Source organism: Molothrus aeneus, chromosome 13, assembly GCF_037042795.1.
Source record: "Molothrus aeneus isolate 106 chromosome 13, BPBGC_Maene_1.0, whole genome shotgun sequence".
NCBI lineage: Eukaryota > Metazoa > Chordata > Aves > Passeriformes > Icteridae > Molothrus > Molothrus aeneus.
The window spans coordinates 191,201-204,280 of record NC_089658.1 but is presented as its reverse complement, the minus strand read 5'-3'; the positions used below and the strand labels follow the sequence as shown (position 1 = coordinate 204,280).

At 38.9% G+C, this 13,080-nt stretch overlaps 1 protein-coding gene across 4 annotated transcripts in view; it reads left to right on the top strand.

Annotated features, from left to right (window-relative positions):
- OTUD7A (OTU deubiquitinase 7A) overlaps positions 1-13,080 on the top strand; it is a 104,467-nt gene that overhangs the window by 27,401 nt on the left and 63,986 nt on the right. For all 4 annotated transcript variants that reach the window (XM_066558678.1, XM_066558680.1, XM_066558676.1 and 1 more), the window contains exon 2: positions 8,368-8,443. The gene's annotated coding sequence lies outside the window, so the exon portion shown is untranslated. The remainder of the gene's footprint in view (positions 1-8,367; positions 8,444-13,080) is intronic.

Here is a 13,080-nt window from a genome sequence, read left to right as displayed (position 1 = left end):
TCTTATGGTGGGTTTTTCTGTTTCAGTTTGTGTCTCAGCAGGAAATATTCCAATTAACTTACGTCACAGATGTACCTTGTTGAAGATCACAGCTCATTTTCCCAGGCACTGCTACAGTTTTGTTACGTGGAAATTTTTTTAAAAAAGCAATGCCCTCTCTTTTTACAATTTAGTATAATAATGCTGGAAGTCTGTAGTACTTGAAACTCTATTTATGGTCAGTTGCACTGTTTTGTCTCCAGCCTATTGCTCAGTTCCCTTCCAGCTGTAAAACCCCATTGTATTTTCTGACTGCTCAAACTGGGGCTGGTTTTCTCCTGTGCTGCCCAGTGTCCTTCCAGTCAGTGACATAGTTGCTCATTTGGAGATTCAGGCAGGCACAGTTCTGTTCATGACTTGAACAGGTTTTTACTAGTGCAGGATGACAATCTTTCTATTGAACATTGGCCTGTGTGCATGCTGTGTGCATGCATTTCTGTTTTATTCATATGTAAAGATGTTCTGCCAGTATCACTATGGAACATGTTGATTTTTTTCTGGAAGAATGGCATATTTTGCTGAGGTTTACAAATTATATTTAAGTTGCTGTGTATGTGATTCTTCCTTAGCCAGCTAACAACACAAAGTTTTAGCCTTTTAATTAACAAAAAGATTCTTTTTCTTTCAGTGAAAGGTAGTGTTGATGACACTTTGCCAGGTCAACCTTGGAGATGTTTTATCCTTGAGCAGTGTTCAGTCACTTGTAGTGAGGGTAAAGATACTTTTTTCTTTAATAGGCTACAGTAATATCTATATTATGTGTAGGGGTATAGAATATAAGAAAATAAAGGTAGTGTAGAAAGTAATCTTATCCCTAAGGAGTTGCAGCTGGGCCAATTATCAAAGATTAGGAGCAGGCCTGCCTTTACCAATGAGAAGCAGAGTGCTATAAAAGGGTGGGGTGGCCCCTTGAGAAGGGAACTGGAGTCGGTTGGCTCCATTGTGAGAAAGAGTCAGTGCTCAGAGGAGCTGCCCACGAGAAACACCGAGGAGGTTTGGAACTTTTGTGATAAGGAGACAACAGTATGGAACCCCTGCAATAAGGTGGCAACATTATGAGGCAATAGTGGTTCTATATTGCACTATCTGTTCTTTCTAAGTCCATAATTCATCATTCTCCATCTGCCTTGGTCACAATATGCATTTCAGACAAAATACAATCTAACGAACAAGTGCAAAAAGAGCTTAAATACTTACCTGTAGAGGTAATAATAACCATCATACTCAGCTTAGTTTCTGATGGATTTCTGCTATTGGCCAAGCTGTTATGTTTAAATGTTGAGCTTCCTCAAATTACATGTTACTTACATCTTGTCACTGTGTTTGAATCACTTTGATCTGTAGTTCTACTGAGGATTTTGTTCTCTACTTTGACCTTTGTGCTGCACTTCAGAGCTCTTTACTTTGTCAAACACTACAGCAAGTGAGTGTATTTTGAAATGTTGCCTTGGACTTTTTGACAGACTTCATGTGTATAGTCTCAGGTGCTTCCAAAGTGCTTCTGCAAATGGCTGGTTCCCCTGACAGTAATTACACACACTTTGGATGCAGCTGGCAAAGGAACAAAGCCAAGCGGGATGGAGTTCAAGACACCTGGCAGTGTCACCTTTCTCCCAATGCCAAGGGACATGTGACAGGCTCACCTGCCCCACTGCCAGGAGTGGGGGGAGCTGTAGCTGTTCAGACTCTGCCTTTTGTCATTTCCACCTCTGTCATAGGGTGTGTGTGTCCTGTCTGAGAAAATCCCCCTGAAGAATTGCTTAAGATACTGCAGGTTAAATAAAGGCACAATTCAATCCTTCTGGAAGGCTTGGGAAGTGAAATGGAACATAATCACCTTACAGTCATTTTAGGGATTATTGTAATTTTTTCTCATCGCATTTTGTTGTATACTGCTTCATGCATGGGATATGACACTAAAAAGAGCTATTTGTCTTCTGTTGTAATTTACCTTCTTTCTGCTAGAGGGAGAAGAATACATACATGATAAGTTTAGGGGGGATAATATGGAATATCCTCTAGAAAATTTCATACTGGCTTCTGCCACACATGGTGCCTTAACACACAAAATAATTAAAAAAAAGAAAAAAGAGACAAACTAATGGAGTACTACTTAGGATATTTTTTTAAATTAATGCCTCTTACTTTTTCATAGAAATTATTAAAGCAAGAGCCATTTGTTATAAACAAATTTCCCATTACCCACCGTAAAAAATGTGGAATGTCTTTCTCTTTCTTCTGCTAAAACATCTGGGGCTCAATGAAAGCAGCCTGAAAGTGGAGAAATTAAATTAAATGTTACATTCCTGTGTTGTCAGATGTCTGTCAGCTGCTAGTAAGAAGAATATTAAATAAATCCTTTAGCCTCTAACTGCATGTCTTACCATAGGGTTAGGGGTAAATGTGTATCAAGTTCTCTATTTTAAAATGACAGCTTCTCCCAAATGGGGAAAAAAATTGGTGGTAGTGATGTTAGTGAAGAGATGCATATTATCTAGAGATAAAACTATGTATATTTCTATCTGTATAAATATATCAATAATACACAGGCATATAGATGCAGTATAGATGTAATCTACCTATATGTTGCATATAGATTCTATAAACATGTCATGTCTATATACATTTTAATGTGTGCAGAGCATTTTCTTTCTGTCCATAAAAAGTCACTTTTATTTTTTATATTTATAATGCTTTTATTCTAATGCATTTGACTTCTACTTATTAAAATATTTGCTCATTTCTTTGCATGTTACTTGGTAAGCTGCTCAAAAATTATAGCAGATATGGGGGGATTATGCTCCTTTTTATTAATGGGTAGGCCAGTTGAGAAATAAAAATCAGTTCTAGGGATTGAAGTAGGAAGTTCATCTACAGAGAATCATGTTTTTCTTATTGTCTACATTTGTAAGGGAAGATATGGAAATCATTTCTCTGACTTCAGCTGAAGAATATATGAAGGGGATAACATAAGAAATCTGTGATAATCTTATGTACACAACTCTCTAACATGACATTTGGTTTTTTCAGTCTATAGCAAGGTTATGTTTCTTGCAGTTTGCATTAGGTGCTCCATAATGTCTTCCTTAAACCTTGTAAAAGATCTAATTTGGTGAAAAAAAAATAAAAAATTTTCTATTTATTAGTTTCTCCTAGTAGTTTGAAAGATGGAAGAAGCAGAGATTGGGGGATTGTTTGGTTAATTGGTTGGTTGGTTTGATGGTGGATATTTTTTCATCTTTTTCAATGAGTTTTGATAGCTTCTACTGTGCAGTTAGTTGTTTGTGTGCTATACAGCAGAGCAGATCCAAGAAAATTCTTGGTAGGAAAATGTACAAAATGTACAGTGTGCTTGCTGGTAGGCTTTAGTAACAGATTACATTTGTCACTAAGCTTTACAGTACTTGCCATGTGTAAATATATTTTCTTTAATGTATTCTGGCCTAGATGTTGTGTCTCAGAGGAGAGAATTAATTAGATGGGGAATTCCAGGGCTGGATTATGTCAATGGCAAGTAAATCGACTTCTCTTCAGTTGATGTTAAGTTCTTTTTAAGATTAGTATAATTAGTCTGATTTTACAGGTGTAGAAACTGATTTGGAAAAGCAGAGTTACTTACTGGGTTTGTAGGAGCCCTGTGAAGCACGTCTGGGGCCGTGGGAAGGCAGATACAGCACTGAGTTGCTGCTGGAACTGCAGCCTGGATGTCTCTGGGTGCCAATTAAACATTGGCACCCTGACATCTGACCCTAATTGAAGACATATAGGGAAACATCTCCCTTGCCATGGGCTGGACAGAACCAGGACCTTTGCAGATCAGCTCTGTGTGTGGCACTGTCTGCTGCACTTAACATCAGGCTATTATTGAACAGTGTGGGATCCACACTGTAAATTCATGGCCCCTTTACAGTGTTTTGGTGGGCCTGAGATTTTTCTCTTTTCTCTCTTTCCACTTTCTGGACAAGTTTTGATGTTGTCCTCGACAGCTGGTAACATTGAGGAAAAGAGTGAGGAGAGGGATTTGAGGCAAGTGTTGTTCTGTGTCCCATTGAAATGCAAGGGGCTCTTAATGTGTCAGGATGTGCAAGCAGGAGAAAAAGAATAGAGAAATGTGTGAGCAGAGGTGAAGAACTGTCATACTGTACTGAATAGGCAGAGTAGGCTGATGTCATTGCCACCACAGGAACAAAAAAACCCCAGAGAGATGCTGGGCTTGATTACATCAGTTCATAAAATGGGCTTTGCTTTCCTCTTTGCACTACCAGCTTTGATGCAAACGCTGAGGTAATGCAAGAACTCTTAGTAGAAGTGCAAAACAACCATGTTGTAATTTTTTTAGCTTCAGAGAGGATTCTTTGTTATTGAGGGAATGGTGATTGTGCCACTCATTTTAGTAAGTACCTTTTATAACAGATGACATTCAGCTGGACTGGTAGAGACACATTTTCATCCTTTGATGCCATTTCTAAGAGTCCTGGTTGAAATGGAAAATTTTACTTCTTCATCTTCTTTTGCACATACACAGGAACTTGAATAGAGAAGAATGGAAGTCCTGCATCATTTTAATGCATTGAAATATGCAAATAGACTTCTTTTTTTTTGTTGTTGTTGTTGAACTTTCTGCTTGTTCTGCCAATAAATATGAGAATTTGAATGGGTCTTACTAAGAATGCTTATTGAAGCAGGCTTCCCAGCTTGCTGCAGAGGGGGACTTGGGCTCAGGTAAAACACTAGACTGGCCAATATTGAAACAGCTGCCTTTGCAACGTGTTTCAGGAGCATGGGTAAATAAGGCTCTGCACCCTTACCGAGCTATTTGCAAAATGAGAGCTTAATTATGTTTTGATGTAGCTTATTGATACACAGACACATAGATATTGTAATGAACTTATCTTGGGGTTTAGGAAATATGTAGTTGTTTTGCAGAATTCTACTGTTTTTGTTAAATAGTAGCTATCAGTTTTAAATTGCTTATCCTGTACATCACATCTGAATTTCATACTTTATACCAGCATGGTTTGAGAAATGTTTAGAATGTGGTTTTCACAGGGACTGAGAGGACATGTACTGGGGAATGCCCTTAATAAAAGGGAACCATTAAGGGTGATGTGAAAATAATATTGATTTAGCACATGAGAAATAACAGTTACTATTTTATTTAGCATAATAAAAAATGTGGAGTAGGAGGAGGGTAATTTTTGGAGCAAAACTTCGCATTGTGAAGAAGTGAGGGCATCCTGGGTCATTTTGCCAATGAAACTCTATAACCATGTAAACATAAAACATCAGCTTGAAACACTTAATCTAAGATATTGGGCATTTCTCCTTTAAAGTTCTGTCTTGCCTACTTTTGAAAAAGTAGAGTTAAGCAGTTTAAAATTTTGTTTCCTATGATATGCAATATGTAAGGACTTTCTGTTAATATCATACTAGAATCATCAGACAGTTCTGTTGCTTACAAGAGAAAACAATTTTGTGATGTATTTCCCTCTCATATTAGGAAAAAACCCACATCTGCCCATAAAATTTACAATTTTCCAAAGGATATAGGAAAATTATATTTAAAAAAAAAAAAGGAGGAGGGGTGTGAAGCAAGCATTCAAATTTCCATGGAAGCTCTGTGTTTATGTAAAGTACAGCAGCTGCACTGCAAATTCCCCTCTCTGGATGACCTCAGTTCTGAACAAGACAGACTGTTCTGGGTGCAGGTGTGATTACTGAATTATTTGTTCTGTTTTAGTGTCAGTCAGTTACAGAGAAGTATTATGAGTATTATGGGAATAAAGTGAATTGGTAGATTTGGTATTCCACAGTTCACTATGTGCCTTCCTGCTATTGCAGAAATAGTTTATTTTATTCTCTTGAATTGCATTAGTTAAATAGGACAGACAAGAGGAAGGGACTCCAGCAACAACCTCTGAATACATCAGGCAGACAGAAAGGCAGGACTGCACTGAAGATACTGCTCGACATAAAAGACAGTTTTGACAGCTGAATTAGGATTTTTTTTAAGAGGTTTGTATATATTTTTGGAATTGAGAATTTTAATTTGCTTCTCCACGCTTCTTGAGAAATAGAGCTGTGAGAAATGCTCACTCCTAACACATGCATCCAGTCAGCCTTGGTCTGAATGGGATTGTTCTTGTCATCCTGCCAGCCGTTTTCCAACCTGCCTTAGGTCACATTGGTCTTTGCAGGGTGTCTGTACCTATTTATGTTCTGCGTGCCTTTTATCTCTAACTGGTTTATGCAATTTTATAGGAAAATCCTTTTCTTTCATCAGTGTTTGGTGCAGACTGCCAGAGAGCAGGACTGAATGTACTGAAATGTGGCTGCTTTTCTCACACTTGTCTCCAGCCAGGCAGGTGCAGTCAGAGTGGATCCTGAGTTCCTGAGCACCTGATGTACAGCATGTCAGCTTTTCAGGGTCTTGGAAGAATCAGCACAGATCTAGAACCCACAAAAGCAAGTCCTTATAGAAAGATGAGTGTAGCTTCCTCCAAATAATTAGCAAATCCAGGCTCTCCTTTGACAGCCATGTAAGAGAACTATTCACTGCAAGATGTGTGACTTCAGCAGCCAAGGCAAACTTGCACTTGTGGGAGGTTTTCCCTTTTATTGATGAAAGGGCAATAAAAGGACATGGCACTTCATGTGAGTGGTAGTCCTGTAAGGGTTAAGGAGTGATGGCAATGGTATCTTTATGCATCCACTATTCTGTTCCTTTTCTCTTCAAACATGGTCCTGACAGGACTGGCTTTGTGTGAGGCACAGAGCATTAGTACAGAAATGTGTGTGAGAATTTGGAAACATTTTTTTAAAAGGCAAGGGGATTAAGATTCCTATGCAAAAAACAATGTACTCATAAACACTTTTGTGTTGTGTTTAATAAGCTTGTATTATGCTGTGTGCTTTAAGTAAAAAACAGATGGAAAATGGAAAGACATTTGCTGAGACTGATTGTAAATACTGATCCTGTTTCTGATCCAGTGCAGTTTCTTTAAATGATCTAATTGAAGACATATAAGGAAACAGATCAGGTATCTCTGAGGATTAACAAGGGCTTTGGGTGAGTAGGGAATGATAAACGGGTCAAAGGAATGTGTAATCAGTGCAGTCACACTATAGCATGATTCTCCTGAGCATGACAATTGCATACCTTTCTTTTAAACCATCTGAAGCAGATAGATCTTCCTCATGAAATTGGTAATGTGCTTAGGGTAGAACTTGGAAACACATCAACATTTCTGATGGTGGGAAGTGGAAGTAGTGGAAGAGGGATTTGGCAGGGTCAAGGACAGTTTGAGCACCACGCACTGCTGTTGGTGTTGGGAGTAGTGAGACACTGTGGTGGTAAACAGCTGGGGTTTCTCTGAGTCATTCATTCTCCCTTCCCACCTCATGGCTCTGTCTACCTGCGTGGGTGGCCAGGTGCATTTCTAGGCAAGGAAGTCATTAAAATTGATGTCACATCTCACAGTCATGTAAGGGGGGAGAGGGGACATGATTGCATCTTTTTGTTACCTGTTTTGGAGCCTTTGTGCACTCACAAAGTGAGTGCTGTACGTGACCACCAGTAAAAAGGGCAAGGGACCAACACAGCTTGTATCTTTAGTCTCACCTGTCTGTGATAATGCCAGGCACTAGGCTGCACATCCCTATTATGGTGCAGGAAGGGTCTTCTTCAGAAACACAACTGTGAATATCTTCTTGTATTCCTCTGCCTTTCTGCTTTCTGGGGGTGGATGGTGGTTTTAGGTCGATAGCAGTTGATCTGATCAAGGGTATAAAGGTTAGGGGTGATACAGTTGGGGACATGTTAACTTCAGCAGGTAGCATGGCTTGTGCTTGGATCAATTCTGCCTCCTGCTGAGAAAAACTGGTGCAATAATAAAGTGTCAAGGCTGGGTGTCTTGGAGCTTGATGAAGGTCACAGGTCAGAGTTCATGGTGTGCTCACTGTCCTGCACTAACAACTTGTGTCTGTTAACATCAGGGCTGGCCATTTTGCTTCAGAAAAGGCACCTCCATGTAGAAGCTTAGGGCAAGGTTGCTACCTCAGCATGAGGCTACAGTAATCTGGAATAGTATTTTGTGTATGTGTTCTTTTGTTAGCTGGTGTAAGGTAGCAGGTCATCCTGCTTCTTTTAACAATAAAATCTGACACACCTGAGCCCAAGGAGGCCAGCTGGAAGAAGATATTGAAACCCCCAGTAAGTGAGGTAGCATCATGTAGCATTCAAATAAGTTATATATAACTTGAGATAAATAAGAGTTGTTTCTTTATGATCTTTGAACTTGTTTGCATGTTTCTTATTTGTTCTTTCAGATAAAACAGTGAAGTCTTTAACTGCTCCAGAAGAAGAGGGTCTGGAAGGAAAATGTCTCTGGCAAAGAAGTATCAGGTAACACTGGTAGTGGGGAAATTGTTAATTTTAAAAATATTTATCTGAATCAGTCTTGATGAATTGAGTTACACCTGAATTTGAAGTTACAGGTTCAGAGGAAGAAAATCTTGAGCTCTCGGTCACTGAAACCAGAAAAGTGCCTGCTTTTCATTTTTATGTAAAGTGCTACTGCTTTTGATATGCAAATAGTGCACTATACTTTGTGACCTCAGTCTTCCAGAGAGCAAAAGGAAGGGCAGAGAAAAATCTGTGTGGTGCAGGAATTCAAATGATATGGAGACAGGGTTCCTACTCCCTTTCACAATACAGTCCTAAATTCCAGTAAAGCACAAAGAGATCAAATCAGCTTGGACTCTGAGGGTAGGGATTGCCCTGTGTTGTAAGGGGCATTTGATAATTCCTGGGTGCCATGAGTATAAAAGGTAACTGAGATGACTGAATGTTAAAGGAGCTGGAGCAAGCAGTAATAGAACTGAGTGGGCTGTAGCCGAGTGACAGCTCATCATATAATCATCATGTTTTCCACTTAGAGCATCTCTGAAAAACAAGAAAGCTGGTTTAATTCTTTCTGCTTTTCCTCTAAAAAGACATTTTGAATAATTGTTTTCTGGAAAACCTTCATTGACTTCTGGGCTATAGGTACATATTTTGGGTGATAGAAGAGTTATTGCCTGTGGTTCAAAATATATTCTCACACTCAGACACCCCTCATTAGATCATAGGAGGATTTCCCTTAGTCATTTTTCTTTTTCCTTAGTTGCCTTCTCTTGCACAGAGGTCAGATTGGCTCTGCTGGCATTTCATGGTGTAGAAGCAATCACTGAGGAAAGCAGGAGTTTGTGCATGTTTTGATGTCTTTGATGCACCATTCTTCTTCCTGCCCACATCTCACCCCCGAGGGGCTGCCAGAAGAATCCTAGATGGGCACAGATGGATCAGCTGAGTGGCTTTGAGGGCAGCCCTCTGCCCTCCCCATGGCTCAGCTGTACCATGGTGGGGAGCCAGGCCATTGTGCCCCCTTCTTCTCCCTCAATCCTCAGTTCCAAGAAGCTGATCAAGGAGAAACAATGGTTCTGTGATTATGTAAAGCAGTAGCAGGTTCCCAGTTTTTATAGGAAGCTCTCACTAACCTCTAAGTCAGTCTTTTTTTTTTTTTTTTAACATTATCAGGAGAACGGCAACTGGAAAATGGCTTTATTAGGTGAAATAGGATTTAAAGGAAAATGGATCTCACGAGATGAAGCTAAAATCAATAGGAGATTGCACTTTATGCTGTGAGTCTTTAAGACTACATATGTACTGTGTGGTCTAGTTTTGGGTTAGGAGCTTGTCAGGTTTTGTATCCAGAGGTGGCTTTGCAGTTAATAAAATATTATTCTTTTTAAAGTTAAATTGCATTTATTATTGGTAAAGGTGGAGCTGTCTCTATGAAGTTGATGAAGTGTTGCCCTTTAAGGGTGAAGCTATGGCTGTGTTTTCCTGTGAAGTCATCAAACTGTGTGGTTGGTACAGAGTGTAGGAGAGTAACTTCAATTCGACTTCTGTATTCTTTCAGAAGGGGTAGTTCTGTTAGCAGCAGTGCACTCCACTAAAGTTTGTGCAGCTCTCTAGCAGTAGGTTTTTCCACTGCAGCCCACCACTGAAGTATCTGTATGACTGGAACTTGCTTTGCTGTTGGCTTTCAGTTACTGTTGTGGGGGGTTGCATGTGTATGAGGTTCAGAAATAGCTTTTTCACAGAAATTTGGGGCAGATAAGTTAACTAGAAATCATCAGAAATTAGGAATATATATGCCAAAAGTCATTAATGTTCTGCCACTTCGGAATGAATGAATGAAGGACATACATTATCATTTAATTAAGAATTCTGAGCTTTTAGTGGCTAGGGGAAAAAAAGAGCTACTTATTTAATAGTGTTTTTAAAAGATGAATATGTTTAATAAAGTGTAGGTGTTCACAGTATTGGGGAGGCAAAAACAAGCTTTATGGTCTTGTATTGACTTCTCAGTCATATTTACAGACCACTCAGACAATCAGCAGAGCAGGTGTCACCAGGTGGCCCAAAGCCAGTGGTGCAGAGAAGGAAGGAATCCACCTGTTCTGGCCTTCTGGGGTTTAGCATCACCTTTGAGTCAGTGCAGACTGCTTTTCCTAGGGAAGTGCTGTAAGGCAGATAGGTGGAGATTGGGGATAACATCCTCTGTTGGTTCAATTCAGATTGTACCTATCTTATTTCAGAAAATGAATGTAGAATGTAGATAATTGATCAGCTTGACAGCTGAGATTTGGTATCTTTCTAGCATGGGCCTGGAGAAGTGCCTTTGTTTTTTGTGATAAAGAACTAAGTGTAAGGTCTTGATTAAAAAGAGAGTTTTCCCTTGTGAAAAGGTGTCTCTAGCTTTTGACCAGTCAAACATTTGCTGTGTTTTCTGTGACTTCATGCTGATACCACAGATACTGACACATAACCGGCCATCTGCCTCAAAGTGACATGTGCTCTGGGAGCTAAAGGGAAGATACAGAAAGCTTCCCAGTATCTTGGTGATACTGCTTCTGTCACCAAACCCTTCATGAGTCATCAGAGATTGTCACATTTTGGTTATGCCATAAACAAGACTCAGGTTGAATTTTGAAAGTATTAATAACCTTTATAGGAACTTACTGTAAATGTTTCATGTTCTTTCCAGAAAAATTTTCTTGTGGTTGTTTCAGTTTCACTCTAGTGCCATTTGTTTTTCTTTCATTATGGATGAATCATCAAATAGCTGAATGTAGAATTGAATTTGACTGAGGTCAAATTCATTGCTTGTATTGGTAACTACAGTTTCATTTAAATCTGTCGTTCACACTTGTAAGAAGCTGTGGCTTTTGCTCTAGCCTCCTCACTGAAAGACACATTTTGCCTCTCCATGCACATTATTTGTGCTGTCATAGGAATTAAACCCAATTAGGATGACACCAATATTCTTTCTCTCATTTTCCTAACCTCTGTTTTATTACCCAGTGAATGCATTTAAACATCCAGAAGGCAGAGAAACCACAAGGGACTTTTCTCTGCAGCCCCCTATGTGTTAATTTTTTTCCTTCAGGTTTTTACTATCTAAAGAGATATTTGTTCTGGCTATCTTTTAATTTCTGCAATTGGAACAGCTGTTTATATTGGGCCTTCAGAGAGACCAAGGGGCACTTTGATGGTCAGTGACACTCTGAGAAGTCCTTCCATGTGTGCTGTTTCTAACTGAGTTGTGAGTGTGCAGCGGCTGGGCAGGATGAGAGGGCACCAGGACAGACAGGAGCATTACTGATGCACCACTTGCTCTCGGTGTGGCTGTAATGCATGTGTGAAGGAAATGCTGCTGTTGCAAAGGAATCAGATGACCTCACAAATATTGAGCACTGTTTTTAGTTTATAATTTTGCGTACTTGTACAATCTGCACATAACAATAAAAACACTACAGTGAAACTGAGGTGAAGTTTGGGTAATGTTTCAGTCTAGAAGTTTGAAGTAAAGACTTTGGCAAGAATGAAAAAAGTATCTGGATTTTAAATCTCTTTAAAATGTCTAAATTTGGCATTTTGGATTCTTTCCTATAATGCTGAGAATTAAAGATGCGTTATCTTTAGTAAAAAATGTTAGTAAAGTTTTAACAAATTTCTACCAGTAGAAATTTGTTAAAATGTACATGTAAGTTCCCAACAGCATGGAGTTGTATCTTCATTTTCTAAATCTTCAATATGTTGGTTTTGTGACCACCACCACTAGTTGGAAATACTCTGTATATGAACATGGAGACTATTTAGCTCTTTCTGGTCAGGTAACCATGGTTGTTCTCCCTTTTCAGTGCAATTCCACAGAATAGCGAACTTAATACTCTAGGTGGCTGACATGAGTTCACCAGGTGAGCTCAGCTCAGCCTGTGGAGCAGGTAGTGTCTAAGGGCTTTTAAAATGTCCAAAGGTGTGTTATGTTGAAATCAGTTTGTGCAACAGCATATACTTGGAAAAAACACAGCTAAAAGAGTGGAAAAAGAAAATAGAAGAGTGGATTGGATTTTCTTTTTAACAAAGGAGAAAGTGTAACTAGGAGGGATATAACTTGAAAGAATTGTGTGATGTCACAATTAATATTCCTAGTATTTAAAAATTATAAGAATGAAAGCCCCAAAAACTTTAGATTATCTTTTAAGACTTTGATGAATGATGCATAGACTAATAGAGAAGCAATCAGTGTCAAAGAAAAACTGTTATTTGGTCACAGCATTGCTAAACAGGCTGTAAAAGAAGAGTATGTGCAGGTCATTTTTGATCTCTTAGCAGGTCAAGCAGATCAAAGCTATATAAACTACAATATATCCAGTCAGGATGCAAAACACCTGAGATAAAGCTCATTAAACCATGTAGGTCTATGCTTCATGGTTAATTTAATTAATATTGAGGATTCTTTTAGATCAGTCTACAGTACTTGTTGGTCTTGGGGTTACTGGTTTTTTTTTAAATAATATTATTTTTCTTTTTAACAAAATGAATACTTTTCAATCTGCAGGTAAATTTTTCATAAGTAGAAACTGACTAAATCTATTGGATCTACTGGAGTATTTTACTCAGTTCTGCCACAGACAGAACTGGTCAAACTG